A 15,219-nucleotide genomic window follows, 5' to 3' on the forward strand; every position below is an offset into this window, starting at 1 on the left:
TGTTGTCTGATATGTCCCTGTTTACAGTACTCGTAGCTCCCTGTTTGGCTGTATGTGAATAGGTGGTGGGTATGCTAATGTGAGCGGTGGGCATCTCTAAAGTCTGTATAATTGTCACTTGCTGGGCGTTTTTTTTCAGAGTAGGGCAGATCTGGTCCTGCCAGTTTCTTTATCCTTCCCTCGCCCTCTCCTTCGGCAGGGCGCATGCCGTTTACAGCTGGCTTTTAGCCCAGGGGAACTCCCAGGGAGATTTCTCATTTACTTTGAACTTGCTAGAAACATGCTACTTTGGCACATTCCAACCAGAGCATACCCGTGCGCCTCCGCAGAGTCGGCACTCCCAGGCGGGGGCACGCCCTTACGCCAGCTGGCCAGAAATCTAAAGCTGCGCGCCGCCGTCTATACGGCTGCAACAATGGGCTCGTGTGCACTCTCTGCGTTACCCCATAACCCCGGAGGCAGACTACACCCAGCCTGAGAAGGTTGTAGGGTCAAGTCCCACTGAGGCATGAGCATGGAAATGAAAGGCAACACTCCAGTCGGGTACTGAGGGAGTGCTTCACTGTTGGAAGTGCCGTCTTTTGGGACCAGGTGTTAAGCCAAGGCCTCTTTCTGCTCTTTCAGGATCCACCAGATCCCGTAGTCGTTATTTTGATGGAGAGCAAGGGGGTTTGCCCCGGTGTCCTTATCGGTCAACCAACAAGATGGCCTCTCCTTCGATAGCTCAGCTGGTAGAGCGGAGGACTGTAGATGATTAAACTGACATCCTTAGGTCGCTGGTTCAATTCCGGCTCGAAGGAAGCCCCCTTCCATTTACAGGCCAGCAGCACGGTTCGATTCCCATACCAGCCTCCCCGGACAGGCGCCGGAGTGTGGCGACTAGGGGCTTTTCACAGTAACTTCATTGAAGCCTACTCGTGACAATAAGCGATTTTCATTTTCAACATCGTAACAAAAGCTTATCTAAGTATTATCACCCTGCTGTATTTTGGGAGATTGCTGTGTCGGTTTCCTATATTACGACAGTGACTGCATTCAAAAAGTACTCCATTGGCTGGAAAGCAAATTGGGATGTTCTGAGATCATAAAAGGCATTATAGATAATGCAGTCTTTCTTTTTCCCCGTACAGATCAGCCAGGCACTTTTTTGGATGTGTTGGCTGGGCCTACACAGATCTACCACTGGAGGCAGAGACGGTCCCTCTCTGAAGCTCAGTGTCACAGGCGCCTGACCACTGCCCAACTTCATGCAGCTGTCCCAGTCTTGATCCCCTTTGCCTTCAGTTGACCGGCTTGTGGACACAGGGCGAATTCAGAAGGCTTTAACCCTTCGAATACCAGTCTGAAGAGAAGCAAGTCTGCCTACCAAGCGGAAATTCTACAGAGCAACCACCCTACCCACGCTGCCCAAAGCGTGCGAGATTTGGAGTCCGTATCAGAGCTGTGCCAAAACGCTCGCACACTTTCACTTGTGCTGCCTTTGGGAATCTCTGAAGATTAGATTGAATACCAAATACCAAGCTGGCATGACAAGCTACCATATTGAGACAGTCACAACTGAGGTGGGGCTGGTCATGTATCAGGATTGCCTGACACTAGGCAGCACGGTGGTGCAGTGGGTTAGCACTGCTGCCTCACGGCGCCGAGGTCCCAGGTTCGATCCCGGCTCTGGGTCACTGTCCGTGTGGAGTTTGCACATTCTCCCCGTGTCTGCGTGGGTTTCGCCCCCACAACCCAAAGATGGTGCAGGCTAGGTGGACTGGCCGTGCTAAATTGCCCCTTAATTGGATAAAATGAATTGCGTGCTCTAAATTTAAAAAAAAAGACTGCCTGACAGTCGCTTACCAAAGTGAATCTTCCAATCAGGGCTTGAGCTGGGGGCACTCTCATGGTGTTCATGGCAGCCCCTCCAAAGCTCAATCGGCTGTGGTATTGTGTCCTGTTCACAGCAGAACCCTCCCGCACAGTCGCCCATGTCCTAAATACCACGGATGATGAACCTAGTCACCTTTGCCTTGAAGGACGAGCAAGAAGAGTTCTGTGACGTAAATTAGCCGCAGGGTTTCATTTCTAGGACTCGGTTAAGTCATCTGGGGAAGCAGATGGAGTCTCACAATGGTCCAGATTAAAGGAGGAAAAGTCAGCGAGGGTTCTCGCTCTTCATCAGCACCAATAACTCTGGATAATAGAACATAGAACAGTACAGCACAGAACAGGCCCTCCGGCCATCGATGTTGTGCCGAGCATTCTCCCAAACCAAGATCAAGCTATCCCACTCCCTGTCATAACTTTGGTATTTGTCATAATCCTAGGGCCTGTAACATCCTGGGCTAGGGCGCGGTCAATTCCTGCCCCCCTTGACCCGGAGCCGCTAACACAATTGAATTAACCGATAATTCTTCGAAGAATACCCAAAGTCTTTGGCCCTTGACTGCCCAGTAATTACAGTCACCAGGTTTGTAAATGTAAACACAATTACTGTTTATTTGTAACAAGAACTATAATTAAATATTTATCAAATACAACTGGTTATCTAATTCCTAATCCCCCACTTTAACTTTCCCCCCCCCTCTATACACACACACACACAGGCACACAAGACAAACAACAACAGAGGGAAAGAGAGGGGTGAAAATAATAAGGAAAAGAATAAAGATTCTTTGTTTCAGATGTATGGTTCGAGCACACTTTCCTTCACATGTGGCTTTCAGGTCGGGCTTTCTGCTTTGAGTCTGTAATGGTTTTCACTGCATATTCATTCTACAGTTTCAGAAATACAGCAGCTTTTCTGCGAAAACGTGAGAGAGAGAAAGAGAAAGAGAGCACGTCCTTTCCTCTGAGTGTCCAGGGACCCGACTCTGCTTTCCTTAGGTCTCTGAAAATCACCTCACTCGGTTAGGACCCAATCAGCACCTGTTACCAGGCAGAGTACGGCCTTTTGGCCAATTCATCGACCACCCCATCTCTTTGGGTGCCACAAAGTCTGAGTTCTCCTGTGCGAACACTACTACCACGTACCATGTTGCAATTTCTTGCATTCCTCATTCACTCGCCGCTTGATAAAGATACATGTCCATTAAGCATCCATGGATACTTGATACAAAAATGATAGCGGCAAAAAATAAAGAAAGGGGACATAAGGGAATCAACAAGAAAGGCCCTTACAGGTCTTACAAGGGCAACGCCATTAACACCTTGTGTGTCCCAATATTTAGTCTCCGCACGCCAATATAAGCAGCATCAGCAGTGTTGGAACAACGGTACGGTAAATGTAGAGTAGACAGGACTAGAAGTCCAGAGACTGTGAGTTCAAACCCCGTCAAAGCAAGTTATGAAACTGAATTCTCCTCACCCCCCCCCCCCCCCCCCCCCTCCCCCGCCCCGCCTCACCCCACAACTCACTCTTACTCATGTCAGAGCAGGAGGAACCCGGGTTAAATGCTCAGTGAAGCTGCAGAGAAGTAAGACCCTGTGCATTCCCAGGGCAACTGGGGCTGGCCGATTAGGGGCTGCCTGTCGGTGCAGCCTGCGTCCTTAAAACAAATTAAACTTACACCCAGCGGAACATGCTCATACAACAACTAGGAAAAGGGATGAGAAAGGATGGCCACAGAATGGAAGCTGGGCGAAGAGGCAGGTATCAGTAGATGAAAGGTTAAAAAGGACTTTCAGGTAATGGCAGACAAGATGTTGCAATTATATAGAATTTACAGCATAGCAACAGGCCAATGTTTATGCTCCAAACAGGCCTCCTCCTACACTTTACAGCATCTAATCCATTCAATTTATCCTTTTATTCCTCCCTCCCTCCTATACTTATCCAGATTACTCCTAAATGCACCCATGCTATTCACATCAACCACTCCCTAGAAGGCTCTGTACAACAGCACTGTGGCTACACGTTCCACTCGCACCGTCCTGACTTGGAACTATGCCGCCGTCCCTTCACTGTCGATATTCTGGAACTCCCTCCCTAACTGCACAGCGGGTGTGTCTACCCCACAGAGGCTGCAGCGGTTCAAGAAGGTGGCTCCACCACCACCTTCTCAAGGGGCCAATCCCACCTCCTCTTAGCGACAGCCAGTAAATGCCGGCCTTGCCATCGATGCTCACACCCCATGGACCATTAAAAAAAGCCCCAGGCGCGGTTCCAGAAAGAGGACCCTGATGGTGGAGCTGAGAGAACGGCATAGGCAGCGCACTGGAGTTTGAGGAGGAATGTCATTAAGAACGGGGTTAGAAGTCTTACAACACCAGGTTAAAGTCCAACAGGTTTGATTCAAACACGAGCTTTCGGAGCGCAGCTCCTTCATCAGGATTCACCTGAGGAAGGAGCTGCGCTCCGAAAGCTCGTGTTTGAATCAAACCTGTTGGACTTTAACCTGGTGTTGTAAGACTTCTTACTGTGCTCACCCCAGTCCAACGCTGGCATCTCCACATTAAGAACGGGGGGGGGGGGCATTTAGCCCCTCAAACCTGATCCGCCACTCAATTACATAATAACTGCTCTATATCTTAACTCTGTCTACCCGCATTGGTTCCATCATCCGTACTGTCCTGACATAACAAAAATACGAGCTGGAATGTTGAGCTCAAGTTGATTATAGAAATTAAGGAGGGCGGTCTTATGGAATGTATCGCAACTTCTGTCAAGGGTTTTGAAATCTGGTGTTGGGAAACTGATGGAGATTACTGTAGTTGGAGTGAGTAGATGAGTGGGATTGGGCAGGAATCTGATCTCATTCATCTCTACCCCTCAAGGCCTGCTGATGGTGGGGGTAGCTTTGGCGTTGTGTGTCAATGAAGAGTGGGTGCTATCGATATGGCCGCCCATTCAGTATCTCTACATGTCTTTGGCCAGAGTCAGGATCATTTGCCTTAAAGCTGTTTCAGATACTACCACTCCAACTTCTGCCCTCCTAACCCCCCCCAACCACCCCACCTGTAAGCCTCCCCCCTCCCCTCCCACCTACACCTTCTCTGCCAATGGCTGGGATTTTCTGCTCCCGCTCTCGTTGGCCGGGTTTGGCGATGGGAGCAGGAAATATCGCGAGAACTGCCAAATCGTGGTTTACTTTGAGGTAAACGCGTGATTCCTCCTGCTGGAGACGGGGCGCGTCCCCATCTTCAACATTGGGAACAGCATTTGCAATCGTTAGCATATCATTATCGGGCCCCTATGTCTGGATCACCCCCCCCACCACCGCCACCTTCCCCGTGTCAGAACATCCACCCTGAGGGCGGCAGGGTGGCGCAGTGGTTAGCATTGCTGCCTCACGGCACTGAGGACCCGTATTCGATCCCGGCCCTGGGTCACTGTCCGTGTGGAGTTTGCACATTCTCCCCGTATCTGTGTCAGTTTTGCCCCCACAACCCAAAGATGTACAGGGTAGGTGGGTTGGCCACACACAATTGCCCCTTAATTGGAAAAAAATAATTGGATACTCTAAATTTATATTTTTTTAAAATCCACCCGTGTTGACGTGAATCACGACTGCTCGCCCACTGCGTATGCCTAATGAGCAAGACGTACCAGGCCAGCTCAGGTGAATGCATCGCTCATTGTGGAGAGGGTCATTCCTAGACGCCGCCTGGACAGAACTCCTCTGCTCCCTCTGTTCTGGGGCACCCTCTAATAAAGGCGCCCCAATCCTCAGCGGCCATTCAGAGGCCAACTCGGCAGCGATACATCGTGGGACCCACCCCTCGATTACCGCCCCCCGCCACCACCACCCCCACCAAAAAAGCCCAGGACAATACGACGGAGAATGCCGTCAGGAGGCTTCGCCGCTCCGTTTCCCGTCCGCTGTCGGTCTTTGCTGATCACCGGGAAAATCTGGCCCAACGCCTCCGTGTACCTCGCCAGGGAACAGCTGAAGCATTGAAATTGAGGGGGATCGCACGCAACTGCACTGCGTTAGCTGAGTTCAGCCGAGTCACCTGCAATTGGCCTCAGCACCCCGGGCTAGGGAGTGTTCCCAGGTGGTGGGAAAGTAATCAGCCAGGCTTCCTGTTCCTAGTCGGTGCACAGTAAACATTGTGGGTCGGAGGTTCTGAGGCCCCCTGCAGTTGAATATCAACAATGACAACTTGGGAATTTACAGAGCACCATCAAGATGGTAAACCATGCCCCTCAAGTTGCTTCACGGGAACATTATCAAAAAAAAATTGACAGCGAGGAGATTGGGACAGGTGACAAAAGGTTTGATGGAAGAGGTGGGTCGGATCTTAGATGATAGAATTTACAATGCAGAAGGAGGCCATTCGGCCCATCGAGTCTGCACCGGCCCATGGAAAGACCACCCTATCTAAGCCCACATCTCCACCCTCTCCCGTAACCCAGTCGCCCCACCTATCCTTTTTGGACACTAAGGGGCAATTTAACGTGGCCTATCCGCCAACCTGCACATCTTTGGACTGTGGGAGGAAACCGGAGCACCCGGAGGAAACCCACGCAGAGACGGTGAGGACGTGCAGACTCCGCACAGACAGTGACCCAAGCCGAGAATCGAACCTGGGACCCTGGAGCTGTGAAACAACTGTGCTAACCACTGTGCTGCAGTGCCATCCGGGGAGGACAGAGAGGCCGAGAGGTTTAGGGAGGGGATTGCAGAGCTTAAGGCTGAATGCGGTGGCAGGTGGGGGGAGGGGGGGGGGGGGTGAGTGTAGGTGATGGTCAAGAGGTCAAGATGGTCAAGATGGTCAAGGGGTCAAACGACCCTCACTGTGAAGCCTCGCCCACCAACCGATGGCCATTGGGGGCTACGAGATCCTGGGAAGCAACCGGCGCCTGTGGACCTAGCGAAGGAGGGAGGAGATCATTCACACACAACACGGCTGAACAGACTTGAAATGTGACACCCATGGCCTCTCCAAGCTGTCACTGGCTCAGGATGAATAACACATGGCGCGGTGGAGCTCTGCAGTCTAAACACAGCCTCAGATACGAGCTCCGTGGTCGGGGGCCAGTGTTAACTAAAGTCTGGTGGGAAAAGGGAAGGTTTTCAACGTGATATCATGTGTTGTTAGTTCACATAAGCTTACAACTTATTTACACAGACCCCCCCTCCCCCAACACAGTATTGAGCCGTCACTGGGAATGTATGAAATCTCAGTCAGATTTTCATATTTGTGGTTAGGTAAATAGAAGCGGCTATTGCCTCACGCTGATACCGGTGGGATTCCTTTCAAATAATAGAACAGCTCCCTTTGCTGCTGCTATGCGAGACATCCCGATCCTGACCACAGACTCTCTCTTCCGAGAAACCCAACTAACCGCCCCCACCCCCTCGACCCATATCACTCCCCCCCCCCCCCCCCTCCACCCCCTCGAGCTGCGCAAATAATTTGTGTTGCTGCCTCTCTTGAATCAGACTTCAAGTGTTCCCAGCGTCGCTTCGCCCACCTCCAGTAAGCCGGGGCCCTGCACTCCGGGCTGACAGGAATGAAAGACTTGCATTCGTATAGCGCCTCGTTGTACGCACCGCCGTCTTACCACCTCGGGGTATACAAAAAAGTGCTCTGCGTCCGGTGACGTGCGTTTCTCAGTGTGACCGGGCATTGCAGGAAACGCGGCAACCAATCTGCGCACAGCAAGCTCCCACAACAGGCGAATGGCCAAAGATGGTGGGGTTTTTTTGTTTGGAGTGATGGTGAGGGGTGCATGTTAGCTAGGTCCAGCTTCAGGACGGTACCATGGGATCTCTCACATCCACCTGAGCGGGCAAATGAAGCCTGGATTCAGCCTGGCAGCCTAGATTCACTACTACAGTGTGGCTTGAACCCCATGACTGACTGAGGGTCCCAGGTTCGATTCCCGCCTTGAGTCACTGTCTGTGCAGAGTCTGCACGTTCTCCCCGTGTCTGCGTGGGGTTTCCTCCGGGTGCTCCGGTTTCCTCCCACAGTCCAAAGATGTGCGGGTTAGGTGGATTGGCCATGGCTAAATTGCCCCTTAGTGTCCAAAAGGTGAGGTGGGGTTCCTGGGTTACGGGGACTAGAACCACTCCGGAGGCTCAGTTTAAGAATAGGAAGACGACCGTTTAAGATGGGGACGAGGAGAATATTTGTCCCCTCAAAGGATCGTTCTTGCATGTGGAAATCTCTTCCCCAATGGATCACTAAATCCCACAAGCTCAGAAAGACGTGCTTGTTGGGTGAATTGGACATTCTGAATTCTCCCTCTGTGTACCTGAACAGGCGCCGGAGTGTGGCGACTAGGGGCTTTTCACAGTGACTTCATTACAGTGTTAACGTAAGCCTACTTGTGACAATAAAGATTATTATTATTATTGTTATTAATAAGAGCTTTATGCTCGCCTTTGACCTGTCATGGCCCTCCCCCACCCCCTCTTGTTTTGCTGGGAAGGGATTCCCTACATCAGTTCCGACAGAAGGGGACCCACCAGCCGTCATCAGTCTGCCTTTCCTCTCTCGGACCTGCCACATCTCCCCAGTGTGGCCGGGCCTCGTTTCTTCTCGTGGGACAGTGAGGTGCTGATTGTTTGAGTTGGGGAGCTGTTCCTTTGCTCTGGGCCACGGGCTCGATGCGAAGTGGGCTGTGAGAAGGCGCCCTTTCACCTCTGGGTGACCGGTATTTTTCTCCCAGACAGCAGTCAGACAGGTTAAAAACACCCTGAGCACTGTTGCTGGGGAAACGTGTGATAACACAGGATCAGAGTGTGTCAGAGTTCCTCGCAATCGTCAACTCTCCCAAATACTGCACTTCAAACATCTAGTTTTTCTCGAGGTTAAGGACTCTGATGAATATTTTATGATAGCATTTCAAGTGAATATTTATATGCTGATGTTGTGCAGCGTTCTAAAGCTCTGTTTCTTACTCCCTTTATTATTTTCTGGGGACAGCAATGGGCAGTTCAACCCTTCAAGCCTTCTGTTGTTCAATGAGATCATGGCTGATGGGTTGCACCTTAACTCCACTTTTTTATTTACCCCCACCCCACCATAACCCCGACTCCCTTGTCCATACAAAATCTGTCTTGAATAATTTAGTGATCCATTGGGGAAGAGATTTCCACATGCAAGAATGATCCTTTGAGGGGACAAATACTCTCCTCGTCCCCATCTTAAACGGTTGTCTTCCTATTCTTAAACTGAGCCCCCGGAGTGGTTCTAGTCCCCGTAACCCAGGAACCCCACCTCACCTTTTGGACACTAAGGGGCAATTTAGCCATGGCCAATCCACCTAACCCGCACATCTTTGGACTGTGGGAGGAAACCGGAGCACCGGGAGGAAACCCACGCACACACGGGGAGGACGTGCAGACTCCGCACAGTCAGTCATCCAAGGTCGGAATTGAACCCAGTTCCCTGGTGCTGTGAGGCAGCAGTGCTAACCATTGTACCACTGTACCGCTCCTTTGACGCTTGACAAGAGCGTAACCAATCAACATTTGACGCTGAACCACATAAGGAGATGCTAGGATTCATTGTTCCGTTTCAAGGAGCATTCTAAAGGAGGCACGAGATGTAGGGAGGGGGAGAGGTTGAGGGAAGGAATTCCAAAACCCTGGACGATAGAACCAAAAGGTTACGTGCCTTAAACATTGGGCCGGAATTTGGCTGCCGGGGTGGGTAGCTCGAGTTGGGAAATTTCCCAATTTGTTGGGTCCACCGTGAGACAAAATGTGCCCCAATGTGCACAATCTTTACTCTGGAGGAGTCGTGGCGGGGTTGGAGTTGGGGTTGGGGGGGGGGGGGGGGGGGACGTTCCTGGGTATGGATGGGCATTGGGGTGGGTAAATGCCAAGATGGATGTTTAGTTGGCCCACATTGGTTCTCTGGGAATTTTTCCTAGTTGTGTTAGAAGAGTTCAGGCCCTCTGGCCCTCATATGCCCGCAAACCCCACCACGTTACACACCCCCCCCCCCCCAACTCCCCTGTGGCCCCTTATATCTTCCATGCCAACTCATGCATAACGAGGCTCAGTCTGGGCCTAGATCAGTAAAGCATTAGCTTAGCAGGGGGTTCTATTTTGACATCTGAAGAGAATTGGTGCTTTTGTTTGATTGTCATCTTTCAGTGGCTGTAATAGGTTGTTCTCCTGCGGTCTCTTTTGACAACGTCTAAGTGGTTATTTGAACAAAATTAGAGGTAGGAAGTGCATTGGTACTTCAATGTTTTGTCTGATATCTGATTGATACATCTTTGGGTTTGCAGTGTGATGAATTGTTATATATATTGTATTATGTATCTGTTGCAGTAATATTTTTATAAATCCTGGTTAAACTTACAAGCAGAGGGTGTGTCATAAAAGTGGGATCATATAATCATTGATTATAACCATTTAATTGTTTATCTATATCAGGCTAATGGATTTTCATTTATAGAAAGGTTCCCTGGGATTTAGATAATTGGAGAGGTTGTGCGTAGCTTTAGATAAGCCATAAAACAGTTAATGGGATAGAGATGATGTAATCAATGGGAGGTGCCAGGCCTGTAGTTTAGCTTTCAGTCTGCGAAACCAGAAGAATTTGTAAGTTGTGCCTGGAAGGGGCCAGAACTCCTTTGCTGAAAGCAACTCTCTACACAGAGGAAGGAAAGCATCCCTCCATATTGCCAACTTTATTGACAAGTGGCTTTTGACCTCTAATGGGCTTTGCTTAATTGGAGATAGAGGTCGAAGTTCAAAGTGTTTCTTTTTATTGTTAAGACTTATTTAACTGTAAGATATTCTCTGTGATATTAATGTAGTTGATCCTGTGTTAAAAAATAAAGTTTTTTAAATATAAGAGATCCCTATTTGTCAATGAAGCATCCCTTCCTCACAGTTTACAAATTGCAAAGTTGTTGGGGTTTCTTGTCTAGTTTCCTAATACATTGAGCCCTGGTCCAGTATCCTAATAGGAGGAACAGCAGGGTTTTTTTTCATAAGAGTATCTAGGAATAGGTGCTTTCTTTCTCTCTCAGCAAGTCCACAATTGTCATTATTATTGAATGGCTCGTTGGGAATGTAAACAGCACCTACAGGGTGAATGGGCATTATTTGACATGGAAAGTATGAGGAGTCATGGGAGGAGGTTGGGGGTAGGGGTTGACATGGGCAGTATGAGGGGCCATAGGGAGTAGCTGGAGGACATGATTTAGTCATTGAGTTGGCACGGAGTTGGCTTGGGGTCTTGGTAAGATTTTTGAACTCACCTTTCTAAAGGTTCCTGAATCCAGACTATGGATTACGACTCCTCCCAGGGGCCGTGAACCACCTATCATAGAGAAACTGGCCCCTCTGCAGGAAAATTGCAATGGTCTAACCCGCAATGGAGCCAGCCAGGTTGGGGGTGCAGGGTGCGGGCTCGCTACCCGCATCCTTACCCCACCCTGATGGGCGCATTAACTCTCTCTGCAGAGATTGCCAGGCCCGTTGACCATCTCTAGCATTTTTTGTTCTTCGATAAGCCTAACTTGTCCCTGGAACACCTGCTGGTCAAATTCACCAGGTCGAGGCGGGGCCTCCAGGAGACCTGGCTGTTGTTAAGCCGACAGCTCTGAATAAACCACCTTCCTATTTGGCCCAGTGTGGACCCACCCATTGAAATATGCAACTCATTCTGTTGCAAGGAGCTGCGACCTTTGACAGCGAGGAACCTCATGGGCGTTGCCTGCTTAAAGAAAACAAAGGGCAAGGCCACAGAATGTTACGTGCAGCCTCTCAGTCTGCACAGGCCGAAGGTCAATGTCGGAATATTCTGAATTCAATGTTTTGTTAATCACCAAAGTAACATGACTGGCTCCTGAGTGCAATTTCCATTTGTGGGTCCGTCCACTGGTGTAACCGTGGGCTCTCGTACTGATTCCATGGAAGGGTTGCCAACTGCAAAGACAACAAAGAACAAAGAAAAAAGAAAAGTACAGCACAGGAACAGGCCCATCGGCCCTCCAAGCCTGCGCCGACCATGCTGCCCGTCTAATCTAAAATCTTCTACACTTCCGGGGTCCGAATCCCTCTATTCCCATCCTATCCATGTATTTATCAAGGTGCCCCTTAAACGTCACTATCGTCCCTGCTTCCACCACCTCCTCCGGCAGCGAGTTCAAGGCACCCACTACCCTCTGTGTAAAAAACTTGCCTCGTACATCTCCTCTAAACCTTGCCCCTCGCACCTTAAATCTATGCCCCCCCCCCCCCCCTGGTAATTGACCCCTCTACCCTGGGGAAAAAGCCTCTGACTATCCACCCTGTCTATGCCCCTCATAATTTTGTAGACCTCTATCAGGTCGCCCCTCAACCTCCTTCGTTCTAGTGAGAACAAACCAAGTTTATTCAACCGCTCCTCACAGCTAACAATATTCCTGGAGGTTTTGTCACATGACTTGATCACATGCTCCGGTCATTAGTCGACCAACGCCATCCGTCCTTGTGATGCGTGGCCTGGCTGCACCAATTGGACTCATTACTCGGATGATGTTGGACTGTCAGCCGAACAGCCTGCCCGTTTTCCATCTTTTGTTTACCTGTTAATGAGAAATGTTCAAAGAGAACGACGCATAGCTGTGTCCTGGAGATTGATCTTCCATTCCTGGAGACTCCAGGTCCAATCCTGGAGAGTTGGAGACCCGAGTAAATAGAGGGCCGATTGCCAGGCCAGCGGAGCAGGAACATCCCAAATATCCAATGCCCGCTCTCTGCTACCGGTTCGGGAAATCCAGGCTGACATTCCCAGCCCGGTCCTGTAGGTGTGCGGCACTGTCAGGGGCTCTGTCCTTCGAAGAATAGAAGCAAGAGGGGTCTCCATGGCAACCTGGCCAAGACTCATCCCTCGACTAACGCCACTGAAAAAAAATTGTTTGCCTGCCCATTTAATCACATTGTCCTTTGTGGGATCTTGCTGTGCACAACATCGGCTGTCACCTTTCCTACTTTGCAACAGCGGCGCAGAAAATGTTTCATTGGCACACGGTGGGGCATGGTAGGCGCTATATGAATGAAAATCTGTCTCCGTTTTCACGGTGTAATAGCTAGGCCCTCATTGCCTTGCGATGGTGTACTTGAGGCGTAAAGGGAGGCTGGGGTTGTTTCCTTGAGAGCAGAGGAGGCTGAGGGGGGACCTGACTGAGGTGTATCAGACCACGGGGCGCGTGGACTGGGTGGGCAGGAAGGGACTGTTCCCCTGAGCTGAAGGGTCAATAACGAGGCGGCATAATTTCAAGGGGCAGGAGGTTTAGAGGGGATTGGAGGGACAGTCTTTTCGCCCGGAGGGTGGTGACAGTCACTGCCTGGGAGTGAAGAAATCCCACAGTCGAGCAGCCCACTGACATTGGCCCTATAGACACATGTGTACAGAATGGGCACACGCGCAGTACTGCCAAGCAGCAGATGACCCAGGCAGAGTGAAAGGAGATATAAACTTTGCACTTTGAGATATAAACAAGAACAGAGGATGCTGGAAATAACTCAGTAGGCCTGGCAACATCTGTAGGGAGAGAAAACGGAGTTAACGTTTCGAATCGACGCTGCCAGGCCGACTGGTTTTTCCAGAATCCTTGTAATTTCTACCCTGTTGTCTTTGAAAAAAGAAGGAGGAAATCGGAGAGGAGAAAAAAAAAAGAAGAAAATAAGGGTTTCGAGGCAAAAAAAATTGCAGGATAAGTATATACCTCCTGCAATCATTCAAACAACCAGTTTAACAGACCTACTTGTGAACAAGGAAGTACCACTATTATGGGCCAGGGTTTAGAGAACCCCAAAGTGTATCATAGAGTTCACCTGACCCACAACTTTTAATAGATTGTGGTATGGGGAGCATATGGCCCACTCTACAGGTATGGTACAGCAGAAATGGAAAAGTATTTTATTAAAAGCAAACAATATTTATTCTATGAACTCAAGTTAACCTTTTTAAAATATACAGTGAACACCTTAGCAACTATGAATTCAAATACAACCCCCAAAGACTACAACACTAAGTAATCCTTTAAGCTTTCCTTTTAACATCCATACGACTTAAAACACCTTTTACCAGAAGCACATGAGGTTTACATTCACTACTCAGAACACTTACAATTCTGAATTCACCAAATGATCAAGAGATAGTCTTTTGATGGCAGAGAGAACAGCAGCACACCTGCTCTGTCTGGCTTCAGCTTCAACACTGAAAACAAAACTAAAACACACCCTGCAGCCTGCTCAAAAACGAAAGTAAAAAGCTGACAGACAGCCCAGCTCCACCCACTCTCTGACATCACTGCAGTAGTAAACACCCATTTCTTAAAGGTACTCTCACTACAGATATTTATATAAACACCCATTTATAAACACCCATTTCTTAAAGGTACTCTCACATGACACCACGGAATCTCAAACCTCATCAGATTTATCTCGCAGACCAACATTACGAACACTCAGGTACGTTATTTGCGGGGAACGTGTGACGAAGGCAATCTGGGCAACCCACAAACTGTAATACTTCCTGACTCTACAACCACACAAATGTTTCCAATTCTCATGCTGGACATGGTTAACCTGTGAGTTTTTCCTTTTGAGCTTTTCTGTCTTCATGAAAGATGAGACCATTTGTGTGGTGACTTAATGTGGACGGTCAGGCCGAGGGTAGAGGTACAGGAAGGCCTCCTTTTCCCAGAGGGCAGGTGATCTGCCGGTAAAGGATACCAGACCGCGCAATTGTCGCCGCAATTGCTGAATGCCTTCCAGTGAGAGCTGGACCTGGTTTCAGCTGGGACGCACATGATCTCAAACAAAAGGTGGGTAATCCTTTAAGCTTTCCTTTTAACATCCATACGACTTAAAACACCTTTAACCAGAAGCACATGAGATTGTATTGGACAGCCATGGCCAGAGTGATCGCCTGGCTTAGTTGTAATAAAAATCATCATTATTGTCACAAGTGGGCTTGCATTAAAACTGCAATGAAGGGACTGTGAAAATCCCCTAGTCGCCACATTCCGGCGCCTGTTTCGGGTACACAGAGGGAGAATTCAGAATATCCAACAAGCACATCTTTCGGGACTTGTGGGAGGAAACCGGAGCACCCGGAGGAAACCCACGCAGACACAGGGAGAACGTGCAGTCTCCGCACAGACAGTGAACCAAGCCGGAGACATATGGTTAGCCGTCCCATATACAGATCATTAGACAAGTGAAGAGGTGCTTGACATTACAAGAGCACAAAGAACTCTGAAAAGGAAAATGTCAACATTTCAGCCAATGGATCAGAGCTGAAAAGCTACAGAGCTACAGGGCAGC

The 15,219-nt window shown here is 49.4% G+C and overlaps 1 protein-coding gene and 1 non-coding gene across 2 annotated transcripts in view; one reads left to right on the forward strand and one right to left on the reverse strand.

The window, feature by feature from the left end:
• The window catches only part of LOC119957031 (heterogeneous nuclear ribonucleoprotein U-like protein 2), a 355,048-nt gene that overhangs the window by 189,802 nt on the left and 150,027 nt on the right, over positions 1 to 15,219 (reverse strand). The window lies entirely within an intron of this gene.
• Positions 714 to 800, forward strand: trnay-gua. Its single transcript is given in 2 exon segments — positions 714 to 750; positions 765 to 800. It is a non-coding gene; the product is annotated as a tRNA-Tyr (tRNA).

The sequence above is a fragment of the Scyliorhinus canicula genome, chromosome 25 (assembly GCF_902713615.1).
Source record: "Scyliorhinus canicula chromosome 25, sScyCan1.1, whole genome shotgun sequence".
In the NCBI taxonomy this organism is placed as follows: domain Eukaryota; kingdom Metazoa; phylum Chordata; class Chondrichthyes; order Carcharhiniformes; family Scyliorhinidae; genus Scyliorhinus; species Scyliorhinus canicula.